Source organism: Podarcis pityusensis (assembly GCF_964106645.2).
Source record: "Podarcis pityusensis genome assembly, chromosome: 6".
Taxonomy (NCBI): domain Eukaryota; kingdom Metazoa; phylum Chordata; class Lepidosauria; order Squamata; family Lacertidae; genus Podarcis; species Podarcis pityusensis.
Genome location: NC_138030.1, coordinates 41,105,374 through 41,125,770, shown reverse-complemented (window position 1 = coordinate 41,125,770; position 20,397 = coordinate 41,105,374). Strand labels below are relative to the sequence as shown.

At 43.0% G+C, this 20,397-nt stretch overlaps 1 protein-coding gene across 4 annotated transcripts in view; it reads left to right on the top strand.

Annotated features, from left to right (window-relative positions):
• Nucleotides 1–3,762: 3,762 nt before the first annotated feature.
• CNTN2 (contactin 2) overlaps nucleotides 3,763–20,397 on the top strand; it is a 71,393-nt gene continuing 54,758 nt past the window's right edge. For 2 of the 4 annotated variants that reach the window (XM_081010040.1, XM_081010037.1), the window contains exon 1: nucleotides 3,764–4,015. The gene's annotated coding sequence lies outside the window, so the exon portion shown is untranslated. Of the gene's footprint in view, nucleotides 4,016–4,199; nucleotides 4,402–20,397 lie in introns of those variants that run through there. The other 2 variants (XM_081010039.1, XM_081010038.1) reach the window with 2 other exon arrangements.

Sequence of the window (20,397 nt, the reverse complement as noted above, 5' to 3'; positions counted from 1 at the left end):
AAAATGTTTATGGGATGAGAAATCTCTTTAACAAACACTTATGCATTTTAATGCAAGTTGAAATAAGTGTAACATTTAACATGCTTAAGTAGCTTTCAACACGCTGATGAAGATTTTATGATGTTTTTAACATGCTTACACATTTTTTTTAATGATTGCATTTTTACTCTGCTTGTAAATTGCTTTGGGATTTTTTGTAGTGGGAAGTAATATATAAATTTGTCGGCCCTGTCCAAATGTCAGGACTGGTCCCAGCACAACACATACAGCAGAGCAAAAAAAAACCAAGAAAAGAACAAAGAGGGGGAAAGATCTGTGTGGCAATTTCCTCCATCACAGTAAACACAGAAGTGTATAGAACTGCAGTTTGTGCCTCACAAAGCAGTGCAAATCAAGAATTTAATCTGTTGCATTGCCTGATACCTCACTACTGTAGGCTTCAAAATACATTGGTTTACCAGACAGTGCATTTATGCAACCTTATCTCTGACTTCTCCAAATGTTGGGGGGGGGGGGGTGAGAGTGGGGGGGGGGCCTCCAGATGCACAGAAAACCCCATTTATTAAACTTTATTAAACATATTTAATGTTTATCGAATATCTTATTTAGGGACACTATAGGTGCAACCAGTTTGTCTCTTGGGTCTCAATAACCTTTTTTTAACAAAGCTGGAGCCTAAAGCATCCAGTTGGTTGCACCAAAAAGTGCCTCTAAAGAAGATACTTGAAACTTTTGGGGTTCAATAAACATATTTCTCTTCCTCCACGCCATTTCTGTATTTGATGCCTATTTTGCATTGTCCTCCCCTCAGATTTTAGCCGAATCATCCTGCACCCCATACCTTTGAAAAGAATCAGCCAAACGGCTGCCATTAAAGGCAAGGGGACCAGGCTCTTGGGGACTTCCGGGTTACCGCCTCCGGCAATGGCGGAATTCCTCTGATCGGGAGGAACTCGCTCCGTGGAAATCAGGGTCTGGCCGCCACGGCAAAGGCGGAGACCCACCAAAAACCACAGGCGGGAGAAGCCTGTGGACGTGGGATTCGGCTGGCACCTTTTGCGCCCCCCCCCCCACTCGTGGGGAAACCCAGTTTCGGGGGTCCGGAGCAACGTGGGGTGAGTGGCGCGGTGCTTTGAATCAACTGCTTTTTTTATGGAGTGAAGCCGCATTGCCGTTGCCGGAGAGCGCTGACTTTTTTCCTGTGGACAATTGGACTTTAAACAACTACCCGTGAGTAGAACGGAAAATTGGACCTTTAAACATCTTAATTCGGTACCGAAACGGGAAGGTTTCAAACAGGAAGTCCGCCTTCCTCTTTTGTAAATAGATAGAGCAAAAACGCTGCAAGCTAAAGTCTTGGAGAGCCTTTTGTAAAGGACTAAATGTCCATCAGTTAAAATTATTAAACCCCCCTTGGAAGCAGGAGAACAGGGGGAAAATTTTAGATTGCCAAAGCCTGCAGGAGAGAGAGTGAAGAAAGACAAATCACCACCGTTTTGAACCTGGGAACGGGCTGTCAGTAAGTTTGACGTTCTGGGAAACTCCATTGACTGTGAATAAAACATATGTTGACAGATCGTTAAATAAGAGAAATATATTGTTTCCATTGTTTCCTTTTGCACTTAAAAAGGAGCAAAAGTAACTGAAAGATTGAAACTAACTTTGCTGCTGGATCTGTGTTTAAAAGGACAGATACAAATAGAAATTGTTTCCTCTAGAGGGAGCTTTTGAAACTGTTGCAGGAGTGGAGCTGGGGAATTTTCCAGATGCAGAGATACAAGACCGTGAGAATCAGAGATCGACCTTGGACAAGAATGTCGACAGAAGAAGCCTTAGTGATTGCATTTTGCAAGACAAGTGCTTTATTGGAACAGCTTCATGAGAAGATGGATGTGATGGCTATTAAAATTGATAATTTGGGACAAAAAATGACTGATTTGGGACAAGAAGTGAATATCTATACAGAAACTACTCAGGAATCGATCCAGGAATCTACTTCGATATGGCAAGTTGTGGAGAAGACGAGGGAGAAAGTTATTCTAGAATCTCAAGTAATACAAGTGGAGAGAGCCTCAGTCTTACAGAGACAATTTGATGAATATAAGCTGTTGCCTTTTATGTTTGAATTTAGAGAAAGCCAATTGAAACACGTCCTGAAATATCTTTTGGACTCTAGTTTTGATTATGGAGAATGGGCTGACCAGCCGAGAAGGAATAAAGACATTGTTAGGTTGGAGCTTCCCCGAGATCTACTCCTCAATGTCAAAGGAAGGAAATTAAGAATAAGATCAGCAGAAGATAAAGTAAAGTGTACGTACAAATATGAAGAAGATCTGCAGAAGGGACATGGAAAAGAGTTAAGAGCCTCGGACAGAAGATCACCAGGTTGATGGACCATATGGATTGATAGAAAGGACTGGCAGAATCCGAGACCAGGGAGAAGAGACGGTGGAAGAAGATTGGAAAAAAGTTTTAAAAATTTATTTATAGAAACATTGTAAAATTAATGAGTGTTAGAAAAATGTTGGAATGAAAATACATGGCTTTAGTAGAAATGTTATAAGGAGTTAAGTACAAATAAGTTTCAGGGTATTAATGGTAAGATAAGGTTAAAATAAATTATGATAATTATATGATAGAAAATAGTGAAAGATGGAAACGATTTGCTGAAACAATTAATAACTAGAATACAAAAGAGGGAGGTGTGAGGAGGTCGATGAAACAAGTTAATGAAAGACAAAGATATGGAAATATTGGATGTGTTTTTAATTGTTTTTGCTTTTGCTTTTGTTTTGATGTATTGTGTCTTTTGTTTTTTGTTTTTTTATGTATAGTATTGATTTGCATTGTTTATTTTTTCTTTTTTTTCCCTTCTGTAATCTTTAAACCTTGAATAAATATTATTTTAAATAAAAAAAAGGGGACCATGCTCTTTTTACCTCACTATGTAATTTGAGAACTAATGTTTTAGTGTTCATATAGGACATACTCCATACACAAGGCTCACTTCATGCCATGGCAAATCACATTTGCACATCTGGCTGCCTATTAGAAAGAACTCTCTTCCCTGCAGCTGCATGGCAGCAGACTGGGCTGAGCAGACTGACTCAGCAGCAGTGAGGAAATGCTGCTCTCTGCCCATGCTCCAACACACTTTCCAATCTCAGAAAGAAATAAAAACACTAGCCTGTTATTTTGGGAAGCACAGATTTCTGAGCATGAATTCTGGGTTCCGTATTAAGCACTGAATGTGGTTATCTGGTCCATGTTAACAGGGTCCTCAATAAAGTTAGCAGGGGGACAATCCCCAGTGGGATTGCCCACCTTGAGACAGATAGCTATAGAGATAGAAATAGATAATAGATGATTTAGGTCAAGGGTGCCAACTAGAATAAAATATTGGGGAGGCCCAGGTAAGCCCTGTCCCACATAACATGGTGCATGCACACCATTTGAATGGCAATGCCCATCAACTTTGGGGGAGGGGTGGCTCCCTCAAATATTTTAGGGGGAGCATATACCTCTTGGCCCCTAATAGTTGGCTCCTATGATACAGGTAAACAGGCCCAGCAGCAGCACTTGCAGAATGCCAGCCAGAGATGGGAAATCGCCTTTCAGCAGGATGTGCGCCTCCGAGGCTGGCCCTTGCACGCCGCAAATTATATCCTGTGCCACACACGCAATTATGGAATTAAATATTTGCCGGAGGTGGGCGGGGTTGGAAGTCTGGATTTTTTTTTCGTATCTCGAATTGCCTAAGAATGTAAACGGGCAGGGGAGGGGCCGAGCCGGAGATTCCCCTCCTCTCGTGCCCCGCGCGACCATATGTCCCCGTCCCCCGCCCCCCGCAGCCCTCACCACGGGGTGCGCCCAGGGCAAGCCGACCTCCCGCCCACCCAAGTGTTGCAAGGGACCGTCTGAGCTGGGAGCAGCCGCGCCAGCTGAGGAAGACCACGCATTATGGATGCTGCTTGCAAGTCACTCTCGCAGGCGCTGACTGGTCCTGGCAAATGAGGTAACGGCGGAGAGGGGGGGAGGGAGGGGGTGCCCCCATCTCTCTCTCTCTCTCTCTCTCTCTCTCTCTCTCTCTCTCTCTCTCTCTAGGTCCCTGGAACGTTGCGGGGGGGGGGGGGCGGAGAGGAAGCGCGCAGGGAAAGGGAGGGGAAGGGAGGAGCACATCCTAATGCAGAGATGCTGCAGTGACTCAGGGCGCGCACACATAACACAGGCAGGCAGGCAGGCAGCAGCACAAGGCGAAGGCTCACCTGCAGAAGGAGGGCAGGCGGCAGAGAGGAAGGTTGCTGCTGCTTCTGCTGCTGCATCGAGAGCTCCCGGGCTCTCCTCGCCCAGGCACGCCACACGCGCATACACGTGCCGATCCAGCCACTCTCTCTGCCCAAGGTAGGAGGAGGGGGCGCGGGGTGTCCTTTTAGGCTCCCCTGACTCTGTTCCCAAGATTTGGGCTGCTCCGGAAGGTGCAAGCTAACTTTCAGTCTAGGGGGAGGGGAGCGAGAGAGAGATGGAGATCATGACATCAGTCGTTCAGCCACGCCGCCGCACCCGAGCAGGGCTGTCTAGTGATGGCAACGGGTTTGGCGTGGGCGCATGGCACGGGCATGGCACGGATGCCAGGGAAGGGGCTGCCGGTGCCAAGGGAGAGGTGCCCAAGAGCGTCGCCAGTCAGTGACAAGGGAAAGGTTGGCGGCGGGATGGGGTGCGGTCCCTGTTGAAAACGTGTTTATCTGCGATGCTTTGCAAGGGGTGTCGGAAGAAGTGGTGGCAGGAGGGCCCAGGTTTTTTGACTTGCTTTTCTGAACCGGTGCCACGTAGGTGTGACCAAAGAAAGCGGTGTCGAAACGACCACCCACACCTGAACTGGAAGAGATCAAGGGCAGGGAGCGAAGCAATAGGATGGGATCAGTTTGAGTTTTCCTACTGCAAGCAGAGTCTGTCTCCTCATTAGGGCTCCAGAGAGAAGGGAGCGCTGGCTTCTGCTCTGTGTGGGTGTTGTATTTTTCTCTCTCCAAGGCTATTAAGCCACTTTGGACACCCACCCACCCTTCGTAGAGCAGTATCTACAGTAACTGTAGAAGAGGCTGTTGGGCTGGGAGGGGGGCTGCTTGATGGGATGGCCTTCAGGTAACAGAACGGATAAGTGCCCAGACAGTCCCAATCTTTACTGATTTTGTATTTCATTCGGATCTGGAGCAAACCCAGACAACTTTGTGACCCACCAGGCTGAATGGAGCTCCTTAGTTTTGTAAGGTAGCCCATCAAGCACTAGATCACTCACTTGGTTTTTCTTCCTGCCTGGAAGTTTACTAAGAGCCTTGGGGGGGGGGGGAGGAAAGTTGTCAGGAACCTGGGAGGCTGCACTACTTGCCTTCATTTGACGAGATGGGTGACAAGTTGTGCAGGCCTGACCTATGCAAGTTTCAACTTCTTCGGCGTAAAGGCTGAATGAATAAGTTGCTAAAACGACAGTTTTAAATATGAGAGCTGTTTGCCCTTTCTATCCAGAGCATCTCTGCTTGTGATTGCACCAGATCCATCCGGCATCATGTCCAACCATCTGCTAATGCTCCGACCCAGGCAATAAGATGCCATTCTAGCCTTTGCATTTCACAGCTTGTCTGTAAAGAGTGGGGCCGGGGCCAAACGCCTCTTCTCTACACCTGTTTGTGTGTGCTGTGCATTGACAGCCTGCCAACTGAGGCTAGTGCAACATGCTTTTGAGAAAGTGGGCTCTGCTGCTGTTTTCTGAAAAGCCTTCTTCCTCAGTAGGTGCCACTGGGTTGTTGTTTCTTGCAGCTGAGTGGGCGAGAGGCAGCTTGGAGGCTTGCAGCTTCAGCCATCGCTTTCTGGATCAAATAACTGAAGTGCTTGCATATTCTAGCATAGACCACACACTCCAGAGCTCCATGATCAGGCATTTGTTTGTGATGCACAATTTAAATAAAAACTTGTAAGGTCAGCATTTGGTTTATGCTTTTCAATTCAATAATAATCAGTAAACATATCATTGCCAAATGAGCCATTTATTTGTCTAATTCCTCCTGGTAGGTGCTAAGGTTTTGATCCCAGAACCTGTGGCACCATGAAGGCAGCAACAGATCCCTAACCCTCTAGTCCAGTAGAAGGTGGTCTCACTTACACAGTCCACAAGACTCTGCAAAGCGCCGGGGCTTTATAACACCAGCCTCCTCCCTCTTTCCAAGCCAGGTCCTGCCTGTTTAGCTGCTAGCAGTTGGATCACTGTCCTTTACCCAGACCACATTTCACATAAACCCTTGTGGATTTAAACTGAACATATTTCTGCTCCCCATGCAGTCACTGGCCCATCTGGCTACAAGGAAAGCCACCTGGTCCATTTCTCTTTACTTATATACACACAGCTGTTAAGAAGGCTGCTCTGAATAAGTGGGGAAGGGGGCAGAGGATGAGAAAGCATGCTGAGACCAGCCTGAAGTATGAATTAACTTGAAAACAACACAGATGCTTGTGAAAATACATTGCATGGCTGACTGTGAAGGCGGCACTGATCATATGGGAGCCCTGAACAGATAGCTACTATTGCTGTGATTGATTTGGCCAGTGATAGTTCAGCCGATTTGCAAGCAATCCAAAGTGTAAAGGAAGGTGACAGACTGGACGTGTGAATCTAGAAAGTCCAGCATCCTTTTGTTCATTCCATCTTGTCTCTTTCTGATCTAGCGACAGGCACACAAGTGGCACATGGTCTATTTAGAACTGCCAACTTACTCCTGTATGTTTAGCAGGCAGATAAGAGGCAGTTCAGGAAGTGGATGTTTTCCTAGTGTGGTGATACAGTGTCAGGCAGGAGAAGCATCGCCTGCTGGTTGTCATTCTGTCACACAGCTGTTAAAAGCACAGGAGCCATGTCCCAAAATAAGCACTGGCAGCTCTAAGCTTCTTCTCCCATCTGCAGGATCAGAAGCAGGTTTTCCCCATGAGTTTTTGATTGTGGGTCATCTGCTGTAAATGACTGGGGTTGAGAGGCAGGTATTACATATGTATTACCCCAACTCCAACCCACTTCCCAAGTGTTATTTATTCTTCAGAAGAAATCCTGAAATATGCAACCCCTAAATATTGTCATGGTATGCTTCCTTGATTATTTTTTTTAAAAAAGGAAATAATTCCCTTTCTCATCTAGTTTTTACATCAGAGATTGAGTAGAGTGGCAAATTATTGCTTGAACTTCTCTTTTGCCTCTTGGGAGCATTATTAGGAGTCTAAACAAGAGGAGGTGAAAGTTAAACAAAAAGTAAGTGAGAAGCAACCTGTGACTTCCTGTGTCTTTGCTCTCTTTAGCTAAATCTGCTTAGCTGGTGGAGGTAAGTGAAGTGGATGTAAGTTAGGGTGCCCATTTATGCATCACTAAAAGAAAGAGAACAAATCTGCATAAACTTTGCATGTGCTCATTTAATATACATAGATGCAAATTCAGAAATGATTTAAATAGAAACCAGTGTAGAGGCGAAGAATGTGACCAACTGATTTGAGTGCCTGGTCGTTCTGCTCTGCTGTTTATGTGTTCACTGTTGATGGGAACTTTAAGGACCTTCTTCTCTATAAAATGGACTTGGACTAGACAGCCCTTCAAGTAGAGCAGGGGTGGAGACCCTGTGGTTACAACTTCTATCCTCCCTGACCATGGGCAATGCTGACCGGGGCTGAAGGGAGCTGGAGTTCAACAAGGGCCATGGATTCCTCACCTCTAAAATACAGGGCATCTTTAAATAGTGGTCTGTCCTCTCTCAAATAAGACATATGACCACTGTGAGCAGCACTGCAGGAATGAGTCCTGACATAATTGAGTTTAGGATCAGGCTTAGAGGAAGAAACTAGACAGGATCCTGGGCCGAAAATAGCAGCGCAGCAGGAAGTTGCTTGCAGAATATTGAGGGAGCCTAAACAACAATAGCATATGACTGATGGCATTGGTAAAGAATGACAAAAAAAGGCACTATGGATTTGTACATGCTCACTGTTAGAAAGCTGCTAGCATATGCATAGAACTAGCAATTGTCAGATACAGACTGCAAAACCTTTGTTCCTCATACTGTGATAAGTGTGCTTGTTTCACCTACCTTTCTTGGGATCTCTAGTAGCTGTTCTCCACTTGGAATCAAATGACCCTGCATGCTTTGTGGTTGCTGAGGAATGGCAGCTTTCTTCTCTTATTCAGTAGGGGTTGGTGAGGTTTGTTCCACTGGTTTCATTAGCTAGGTATGAGTAGCACTGGGTTTGTTTCGTAGAGGCAGGTGTGAAAGGTTGTGCAGATTGATGGGATATTATGTGGAGGGAGTACCTTCACTTATGTGGACTACAACTGAGAAACGGAAAGAGGAAAAAAAGGGTGTGTGCATTTTATTTTTTAAAAAACCCTCATGCCTGGTAGGATGATGCATAAATATGAATATATGCACAAAAGGAAAAACATTTTTTAAATTTTTTTTAAATGCATAATTGGCTACAGCCCTACGTTCAGGCCGCAGAAAGTCTGCAGAAAGCAGAGGCTAGGAGTGGAAGAAAAGCAGATTTTAGAAGTCCTCTCATATTATCGAAGCTCTTGGGAGCCCACTAGATAGGGGCAAGCTGCTGAACCCATAGCGTTACCAAATGGTCAGAGAGCTTGATATCTTATTAGAGCCCACAACTCCACCATTGGTAATGGGTTCCCTTGAGGTGGTGCCCTTAAGAATGAGTGCAGAGAGAAAAATCATTGCCCCGGGCAACATTGAACCAGCCATGTGCCATTTCACTTGCTTTCTGAGCTTCACTCTGTGTCCATAGCAGAGACCTTTCCCTTATGCAGTTCTTGTTGCCTGTTATTTCTGATGTTGCATGAAGGTAGATTAATGAAGGAAAGCCTCAGAGTGAAGCAAGGGCCTCACGTACGTAGCAGGAACAAATGCTTCAGAACTAGGATATTTAAAAGGAGCTTCTTTGAGGCTTTTTGTTCCAGCATGGGAGCAGACAGGGGGCATTCAGCTAGCTCTCTAGCAGATACTGCTGTAGCTTGCTGCCTCATCCTAAGGTGTTTCCCTCATTGACACTGATAAGGCAGACTTCTTTGCCAACAGTTCGTACAGAGTTTACAGGGAAGAGACTAGCTTCTCTAGGCATTGCAGGTTAAACGAAGAGGCGGGGGGGGGGGGGAGAAAGCTTTCTACTTCAGCTCCCAGCCAGCCAGGCCAAAGAGGCCAAAGACTGGTGACTGTCCTGGGAGTTTAAGGCTGTCTAGTGGGATGTTAAGAGAGCAAGTCCACATTCCCATAAATTCCATTTAAGCCTATCAAGGCCCTGCCCTCAGCAGTGGCCTTGCCAATTATGATAATCATGTTGAATCTTCACTATGAGAATCATAGAAACATAGAATTGTAGAGTTGGAAGGTACCCTGAGGGTCATCTAGTCCAAGGAGACTCATAATCTATTTCTCATTTGGCTTCTAGGTTCTGGCGTTGTTTTTGTAGCCTTGTTTTGTATTAAAAACAGCATAGCCTTGTCATTGTAACTAAGGTTTAATTTTCTGCACCACACTATTTTGCTGTTCACTCTTGGTTTCCTTTACGTTTTGATTATTCCAGTTTAAGGGACACCAAAGACAGGCCTAAAATCCCTGTGTGTTTTTTAAAAATAATTTTTTATTAAATATTTTCTTGGTTTACAAAAGTACCTGCCTTGTCTCTTTTTTCAAGTAGTACAGTCTTTTCTACAGATCAGTTACATTTGTTATGAGACATTAGTGTTGAATACAGAATAAGGTCAGGAAGAAGAGGAGTGTGTGTGAGAGAGATGGTTTTGCTAAGCCATTGTTCTTCCCTTCCCTTGCCTGCCTCCGCCTTCCTTGCTCACACACCCACTCCAGGTCTGTGAACAATTCCACCCCCCTCTCCAATATATTCATCAAGCACCATTGCTGATTTCCTTGAAGCATCCTGTTCAAAACACAGCTCTATTTACTGAGAATTTTGAAGGACTCTGGTTATGAATAATCCTTGGACTACATTTTCTGTAAGACTGTGCTTTTTGGCTTATGATTTCTGAGACAGGAATATTGTTTGTTGTGAACGATTTAGATAGGTTTTTAAGAGGAAAGATTTGATGCAAGCCTCCTTGAACGTTTACTTACTGCAAATAGGAAGTCAGAATATACATCTTTTAAGTGTAGTCCAAGCAGTGTTTCTTATCCAAGGAGACTACAGTCCTGTTGTGGCTTTATGATTCGTCTTTCCCCCAGCTCCTTGTCCCAGCTTTATAGGGCTGGAGCAGGGACAACACCAGTGCCTTGAAACTGGTCTATGTAGGCACTAAGAGAGTGTAGCATGTCATGTGCAAAACAGCCCACCCTCCTCTCAAAGCTGTAAGTAAGGACACAGTTGTACGTAAGCACACTTACATGGCAGTAAGCCCCACTGAGCATAGTGAGGCTTACTTCTGAGGAAGCATGCATAGGATTGTATTGTACGGCTGACTCACCTTCTGTAATGATTCCTGTTAAACAGGCTTAGCTTATAGGAGAAAATAGTGTTTCAGAGACAGCAGTTCATTAGGAGGCCTTTCTGGAGAACTGCAATTGTGGCTCATTACTTCATAATACTCCTTCCTGACTGGCAGATACTCCTTGCCCTACTGGCACAGAATATCCCTGACATTTCTTTTCTGGCTCTTTTCCTTAATTGATTTCTCTGGGTTTTGATATGCTGCGTTTTGATGCATTGCCTTCCATATTCTCCTAGTCATTGTTAGAGGATGACTAATTCCCTCCCCTCCCCCCTCTCTCCTACGCCATTAATTTTTGTGGTCTCTTCTCTGCTGTGTCTTCACTCTGTCCTTGTACTCATAAAAAGGTAAACAGAGACCTTAAGCAGATGAAGCCCTGGATGGTCTCTGTCCCTGGTGGCTTATAGCCTTCGCATTTCTCTCTGTTCAAGTCAGGCATCCATCGCTGCTGGAGCTCAATGTCAGGGCAGATGTCTTGATCAGAAGATTTGACTGTAAAGTAGTTTGGAGGGTTTTCAGCCTTAATACTTGCTTGCTCCCCCCCCCAAAAAAAATTGTGGATGCTTTTCCCATTTCTTGCAATTGTCTCCCAATACAAAGACAAGGCAATACAAAGTATATATATATTGTGTTTTTTTAGAGAAGAAAAAAAGTGTAGCATGCCCAGGAGTTTTACCCAGAAACTGTAGCAGAGCATTTCATTTCACATTTAATTTGTATACCGTCTTTCTATTTTACTATACCCAAGGTGGTTTAAAAGCTGAGGAAACAAAGAATGTACACCTTGTAACAATCCAATCCAATACAAAAATGTAGTGATAAAACATAACTTTAAAATAAGCAACCAGTATCAATTAAAGTAATATTCAACAATCCATTAGAATAGTAAAGGTAAAGGTAAAGGGACCCCTGACCATTAGGTCCAGTCGTGACCGACTCTGGGGTTGCAGCGCTCATTTCGCTTTATTGGCCAAGGGAGCCGGCGTACAGCTTCTGGGTCATGTGGCCAGCATGACTAAGCCGCTTCTGGCGAACTAGAGCTACGCACGGAAATGCCGTTTACTTTCCCACCAGAGTGGTACCTATTTATCTACTTGCACTTTGAGGTGCTTTCGAACTGCTAGGTTGGCAGGAGCAGGGACTGAGCAATGGGAGCTCACCCCGTTGCGGGGATTCGAACTGCCGACCTTCCAATCGGCAAGACCTAGGCTCTGTGGTTTAACCCACAGCGCCACCTGTGTCCCATTAGAATAGTATAGAATATGAAATATCAGCATATCAAAATTAAACAGAAATCCACTCTTAACAATTACAATAAATAATTTCTAAATTATAATCAATAAAAGCAACGGCAAGTCACAGTGCATAAAACAGTACAATACAAATTGAGAAGCAGAGACTGGAGGGTGGGGGCAAGGCAGGTGGAAAAGGCCTTGCCTGATGGACGGTTGGAAGTCTCTCCCCTCACAGTTCTTCCTCTAAGCACAGGGATGGAAAGGACTTTTCTAGCAGAAAGCTAAACTGCAAACTCCTAAGACCCAACTAGCTACAGTATATAAAGGCAGAGCTGAAGATCAAGTTATCTTTATGGGAAACAATTATGCGAAATCTAGCGAGTTTTGGAGCCCCAGATACACAGAACTTATGTTTTGTCGATTTTGGCAAAAGTGGCAAGGGCCAAACTTTGTCATATTTCCACAAGTCCTTTAAATTTTGTGTGTAGCATTTCTTTGTACAAAATTACAAGATTTTTATATCTGCATTTGTAGTATTAGCATTCTGGGAGGGTTGCACAAATCTGTGCATGAGAGAGAGGTGGGGGGTTGTGGGGAGAAAAGAATGACTCACTATTCCCACAGGCTCAGATGAAGGAAAAGGCGAGTTCTTAAAAAGTCTAATTGAACTTTAAAGCAATGGGAACGCTCTTTTGTCCCACCCAATCTACTCCTGTCCTTTCCCTTAGTCCTTACCATCCCTAAAATATCCATCTCTGTTTTCTCATTTCCGTAGTTAGCTCCTGGAAACACAATACAGTCAAAGCACATCCAACATACATTTGAAACACGTCACTTCCCCAAGGAATCATGGAAACTGTAGTTTGTCACTGGTGCTGGGAATTTTAGCTCTGTGGTGGGAAAACTACAGTTTCCAGGGTCTTTGGGGGGAAACCATTTTATGGGAAGGTGTATTTAGTTGTCATGTATTGTCAGATGATTAGCAGGTGGGAGGCTGCACCCACATGTCATAGTTGGGCTGTGGGGTCTAGGAGACGGAAGCATCCAGTCCTCTGGCCAAAGCCAGCTCCTTACCCCTAGTGTGTCTGAAGGCTCTCTCATTGGTGAAATGTTCCCACCTGTTACCTTCCCTTCCCCCTCAGCTTCCAGACAGCACTTGTCCCATTGCAACCACAAATAAGAAACCAGAATCTGTTTCAACTTGTGCTTCAAGTTATCTGTTTCAAGTTATGCAATTTTTAGTGCAGTTTTAATATTTAGGGTGAGATGGAATCATTTTATTCCTTTGTTGTTCTTTTCTATTGTCATCCACGTTGAATATCTCCAAACAGAAAAGGGTGAGGGATTTTAAAAAATATATAAATATACGTGTTTTAATGTGGATGTCCAGATACCATTAGCATGCACAGGGATTGGGTACTCCATTGTCTCTTTCTCCAAACTCCAACCAAGCCAGTTTTTGCAGTTCTTTATAAATCATGAACAGAATTTCCCATATTAGCTCCTAATCTTCCTAGACCTTTCAATCCCAGTACTAGGTGGAAGTCTGAATTGCTATGTGTCCTGCCAGTGAATGTTCTGTGAATATCATTCACTATTTTAAACAGCAAGACAGGGGAATGTTTTTCTGAGACGTTGTAGGGGAGAACCTAGGAATCTGTCTTATACCTTTGGATTAATAGTCCATCTATTGTTGGCACTGACTGGCAACAGATTTCCAGGATTTTAGGTAAGAGTCTTTCTCTGCCCTGCCTATAGATTTCAGGGAATGAATTGGGAATCTTCTGCATGCAAACCATTTGATCCACCACTGGGCCATGCCCCTTCCCTCTATTATCTCCTGTGCTGGCATTTTTGACCCAGGTGGGATTAGCACCACCAACTTGCTCAAGGCAGGGATTTAGGAACACTTATTTCTGGTGTTCCCAGAAGCTGCTTCAGTTTTGAAGTTTCTGCCTAAAGTTCATCACAGCAGCACTGGAGATACTTTCTGCATTCCCTGCTAAGGCTTGTATTGTTCAACACTTTCAGCTCTCTAATCCTTCCGTACCGGATTACCAAGACAACTCCTTTAAACTAAATATTAAATACCTCTGAAGCACCTCTTTTTATTTCATCTTAGATATCCTGTAGATATGTGGAAAGTATGTCAGCATTTGGCCTGAGATATCTAAAACACAGGATTGGTCAGTCTTATTTGGGTATACCTTCATATCAGAATAACGATCATCATCATCATCATCATTTATAGCCCATTTCTTTCTCCAAGAAGCTCAAGGTTGTTTACATGGTTCTCTCACTCCACATTTAAGCCCAACAACAACCCTGTGGGGTAGACTGGGCTGGGAGGCACTGGCAGGTCCGTGGTCACCCAGGGAGCTTCCTGGCCAAGTGAGGATTTGAACCCTGGTCTCCCAGCTCCTAGTCCGACACGATAACTGCTACACTACACTGGGTCTCTTCTTATTTCATAGGAAAGATTACATGTAGGTCAATTTCTGAGAGATATCCTCAAGTCACAAAACTCTGCTTTTGTCCCAAGTCCCAAACTGGGTGATGATGATAATTTTTCATGGTACTAACATATTCTCATGAAACATGGCCGACATAGTCCACATTTCTCACCCACCTCCACCACATCTCCAACATTATCCAAGTAGCCTTGTAAGGTTACTGTACCTCTCATACAAATCATAGCAAAACAGCAAGAATCGTACTACTGCAACAAAACACAACTCCACCCAACCAATCTAAACCTATTTTTATATCCCTGAATCTGATAAACTGATCCTTAAAAGTCAAGGTGATAATCCCTTAAAATCAGGTTTTAAAACTGAAAATTGAAAGTGTTCAAATTGTAAAACGAAGTCAGATTTGAATTATATTTCTTCCCACCTGATATTGAAGGGTTGGTGGTGTCAACAAATTCCTAGCCAGATGGCAATCCTGGCACATTAAGACTGCAGTTCTATGCACACTTGCCTGAGAGAATGTCCCCTGGCAATCAATGGGGAATGCCAAGTAGGTATAAATCAGAGTACACCAGGGGTAGTCAACATGGTGCCATCCAGATGTTTTGAACTACAGCTCCCATCAACCCCAGACAGCATGGCCAGTGGTCAGGGATGATGGGAGTTGTGATCCATACTATCGGGCACCAGGTTGGCTAGTTCTGCAAGATGTCTTTTCTTAAGCTCTTCTTTTTAAAGAAACCTTTTCACATTCTTCAATAAAGTTGATGCCTTATAGCTGTGGAGGAAGCCAGAAGCCAGGAGGCATCTATCGGTAGCTGAATTTGATCAGCAGTCAGTATCCATTAAGGAATTAAGAAATCAGTTACCTATAGTACGGAGTGAGCAACGCCAAAAATAAGTCATGGATGCATCTTGGAACTATTTTATGCATTGAAAAACAACTATAATACATAGCCAAGGAAAGTTAACAAACAGCTTTAGGTTCTGCCATTCCAGCCAGAAAAACAGTCACCAGGAGCCTGCCAAATGGCAGCAGCAAAGAACAGCTGAGGGTCTTGTGAAGAAAGGCAGTGTTGCTAGCATAACATTGAGCAAGGAGCACGGAAGCTACACCCCTTTTATTCCCCAATTCATTGTAGATGCATCCTGTGCACTTATAAAATTAAGACCCTACACTCTTCAGATCCAACCCATCACACATCAGTCAATTATTCAGAATAACTTGGTGTCATGTGAATTTTATTAATATCAAAATTATGATCTCTCACTCACACGCATGTCGTCCAGAGGGCAATCACTGTTGACTCTGCCAAGATGTTGGCAAATCATCATGATGGTTCTATACAGAAACTAATGCCAAGGCCATCTCCTTGTGGATTTGCTAAAGCCAGAGCTGTCTCCCACAATGTCTAGTTCCTCAATACATTTAACAGCACAAGTCCTGTTGGTTTTAATAGGACTAGCTTCCCATTACAGGAGGTGGGCTTGGACTTGGGGTGCTACACTTTACCATATTTACTGAGGAAAAACATAAGCTTGTTATCTGTTGGATAATCATAGTTTAGACATTAACCTGCAGGAGAGGCAAACTGCTTCCATATGGTGGCATTTCTGAAATTACCATTCCATATGGCACATTTTCAGTTAGGAGGCAATACTAGAAGCCTCACTTCCACCTATGCATCACAATGCAGAGAGGTATCTCAGTGTCCATCCTCATCCAGTCTGGAACTGATTCCCAATTCAACAAAGAAATCAGTGTGTGGAAGCAGCTTCCATATGTGTTTTTTTTTTAAAAAAATGATGTTTATTAAGAGTTTAAGAATTACAGAAAAAAGAGAAAAAGAAAACAACAAAAAAATTAACAAAGCATACATTACAATACATAAAGAGAAAAGCATAAAAAACAATACAATACAGCAAAAAACAACAACACAATAACATTAAAACACACATCCAATGTTCCATATCTTTATCTTTCATTTACTTGTTTCATCGACCTCCTCACACCTCCCTTTTTGTATTCTAATTTAATTGTTTCAGCAAATTCTTTCCATCTTTCTCAATTTTTGTTATATAATTTATCTTAACGATCTAACCTTTTAATTAACTCAACAAATCCTTTCCATCTTTCACTATATTCTGTCATTCAATTTACCTTAATTTATTTAACCTTATCTTGCCGTAAAAAACAAAAACAAAAAACCTTAAAGCTTAAAACTTAATGTACATAACTCCTTATATCATTTCTACTAAAGCCAAATAGTTTCATTCCAACATTTTTCCTAATATTCATTAATTTTACACTAATTCTCAAAATAATTTTTTTAAAAACTTTCTTCCAATCTTCATCCAACGTCTCTTCTTCCTGGTCTTGGGTTTTGTCAGTCCTTCTTGTCCATTCCATCTAGTCCATCAACCTGGTGATCTTATGTCCGAGGCTCTTAAGTCTTTTCCATGTCCCTTCTGCAGATATTCTTCTTGTTTATACCTGCACTTTACTTTGTCTTTTGTTGATCTTTTTCTTAATTTCTTTCCTTTCTCATTGGGGGGTAGGTCTCGGGAGGACTCCAATCCAAAAATATCTCCATCTCTCCTCAGCAGATCAGCCCATTCCCCACAGTCCCATTCCCCACAGTCAGCACTGTAATCCAGAAAGTATTTAAAAACATGTTTCAAAGTCCTTCCAAAATTAAGAGCCCTCACAACTCCAGACCCCTCCTGTTCCACTCCAGATTCAAACTTCAAGAACAGCGGCTTATGCTCCTGCAAGGCCTCGGATCTCTCCATTTGTGTTACTTGAGGTTCAACCGCAACCTCCATTATCTTCTGCACTTGCACTTGCCCTGTCAAAACAAGTTCCTGGGCTGGTTCCTGAATGGTTTCTATATGGGTATTCGCCGTTTGTCCAAAGTTTTTAACTGCAACAGTCATCAAATCCATCTTCTCATGCATCTGCTCCAGCAAAGCACTTGTCTTGCAAAAAGCAAGCACCAAGACTTCTTGTAAACACATTTTTATTCAAGGTCAGAGTCTGGTCTCACGATCCTAATCTTACAGCTGTGAAATCCCCAGATCGACTCCGGCAACAAATTAACAAGCTCCCTCTAGAGGAGACAATTTCTATTTGTATCCATCTTTTGAAAGCAGGACCAACAAAAGAAAATTACTTTCATTTTTCAAATACTTTGTTTCTTTGGAATGCAAGAAGCAACATTGGAATCAATTTGTTTCTCTTTTTTTTACTATCTGTCAAAAGACGTTCCATTCACAGTCGAGGAACTTCCCCATAAATTTCTGTCTCTGACACCCCGTTCCCAGGTTTGAGACGGTGGAAATTTATCTTTCTTTACTCTCTCTCCTGCAGGCTTAAACAGTCAAAAATTACCCCCCTTTTTTCCTGCTTCCAAGAGGGGTTTTGGTGGTAATAACTGAAGGAAATTTAGACCTTTATATACGACTTTCCAGACTTTAGCTTACAAAGTTTTTGCTTCAATCTATTTACAAAAAACGGGAGGCGGACTTCCTGTTTAGAGCCTTCCCGCTTCAGTGCCAAATTAAAATGTTTCTTAATCCAATTTTCCGTTCTACTCACGGGTACTTGTTTAGAGTCCAATTGTCCACAGGAAAAAGTCAGCGCTCTCCGGCAACGGCTGTGCGGCTTCACTCCGTAAAAGTAGCGGTTGATTCAAAACACTGCGCCACTCACCCCACGTTGCTTCGGATCCCCGAAAAAGGGTTTCCCTGCGAGTAGGGGAGGCGCTCCTGGTGTCAGCCGAATCCCACATTCCCTTTTTTTTTTTAAATAAATGATTTTTATTAAGATTTCAATAAAAAGTTAAGCAGAAAAACATGGAAAATACACAAATACACAATACACAATACATAATCCAAAAAAAGAAGAAACACAAAGAGCAGAAAACAAAAAACAAAAAAAAGGAAACAGAACAATTAAAAATAATATCACCTTTTCATTTCCGTTTTTAAATTTACTTATTTTCTGGACTTCCTCATACCTCCCTCTTTTGTATTCCAGTCCAAATTGTTTGTCCAGCAATTTCTTTTCCACTCTTTTAATCCCAATCTTTAATCTTAATATAATATAGCATTAAAATTTTACCTCTTAAATACCAAATTTCCATTTCATTAAATTTCTTTAATCCTAATCTTTAATCTTAGTCTATCTATAACTTTATCCTGTACAGCTGGAAACCACTTATTTTCAATTCAACATCACTCTAACATTCTTTAATTTTGCAGTGTTTCTGTAGATAATCTTTGAATTTCTTCCAATCTTCCTCCACCGACTCTTCTCCCTGGTCACGGATTCTGCCAGTCATTTCCGCCAGTTCCATATAGTCCATCAGTTTCATCTGCCATTCCTCCAGCGTGGGAAGTTCTTGTGTCTTCCAATACTTTGCGATGAGTATTCTTGCTGCTGTTGTTGCATACATAAAGAAAGTTCTATCCTTTTTTAACACCATTTGGCCGACAATGCCCAGGAGAAAGGCCTCTGGTTTCTTGGGGAAGGTATATTTAAATACCTTTTTTAATTCATTATAAATCATTTCCCAGAAAGCCTTAATCTTTGGGCACGTCCACCAAAGGTGAAAAAATGTACCTTCAGTTTCTTTACATTTCCAACATTTATTATCGGGCAAATGATAGATTTTTGCAAGCTTGACTGGGGTTATGTACCACCTGTATATCATTTTCATAATATTCTCTCTCAAGGCATTACATGCCGTAAATTTCATATCTGTGGTCCACAATTGTTCCCAGTCAGCAAACATAATGTTATGTCCAACGTCTTGTGCCCATTTAATCATAGCTGATTTTACCGTTTCATCCTGAGTGTTCCATTTCAGCAGCAAGTTATACATTCTTGACAAATTCTTAGTTTTGGGTTCTAACAATTCAGTTTCTAATTTTGATCTTTCCACCTGGAAGCCAATTTTCTTGTCCAATTTAAATGCCTCCATTATCTGATAATAATGAAGCCAGTCTCGCACTTTGTTTTTTAATTTTTCAAAACTCTGCAATTTCAGTCTATCTCGAATCCCACATTCCCAGGCTTCCTCCGCCTGGGATTTTTAGAGGGTCTCCGCCTTCGCCGCGGCGGCAAGACCCGATTTTCACGGAGCGGGTTCCTCTCGGTCAGAGGAACTCCGCCATTGCCGATGGCGCTAACCCGGAAGTCCGCAGCTTCCATATGTGTTATCCCTCTTGTTGAACTTGGGCAATAGTTACTGTAACATATCTATAGATGTGATAAGGGTTATGATGAATTATTAGGCTTGTAGTGATGTTTGGTAAAATAGCTTTGATATGTGGTTTAGATTAATCATTCTGATGACTTTGAAGACACTATATCTTTGGGCAACAGTGATGAGCACTGAAAGGAAAGCAATGTTGTCCCATGTTCCAGAGCTTGGATTGACTTATGATTGATATTGGAATGCTTTCTTCAATATTCAAATACACAGGGTGATACAACTAGGTTTTTTTAAAAAACAAATAAATAAATAGCTTTTGGAAATTGAAGAATGAGATTTTTAAACCACCATTGATTCTTTTAAGGCTTGCAGGATTGCCATCATTTTATTATCCCAGGTCTTGGGCTGTCCTTTATGGGAGAGCTATTTCTTGACCTGTTTGGAACTGTCCTTCCTGGAGGCTTATCCATACTTCTGTTTGCCCTGCCACTTTCCCCTGGGAAAAGCTGCAGTTTAGCACTGAAAGAGAGCAAACGGCAAATGGGTTCTCAGACGGGGAAGACCACCCCGTTGGTAGGTGGAAGAGCGATTGGGAAGCGGGCTTCGAACCCACAGAAGATAGTGACAGTTCCTTCCGGGGTTTCCCCGCCTCCTCGGCCGATGAAGGGGACGAAGTTGGTCCCACAGGTCGGTCCAGGGGTGGAGGGGATTCTGGGGGGGGGAGGTGGATGTCAGGGAACTGACATCAGAGCGGCAGGCGAAGGGGAGGCTCCTGGATGATGCTGGAGAAGGACCCAGCAGCAGGGGGAGAGGCAACTCAGTGGAGGGGGAAGTATTTGAGCGCAGCACCAGGAACAAAAGTGAGCAGATGGGGAAATCGGAGAGAGGGCTCACGGACTCTTCACTGGAACTCAGTGAGGAGGAGACAGGTCCCCCGCTAC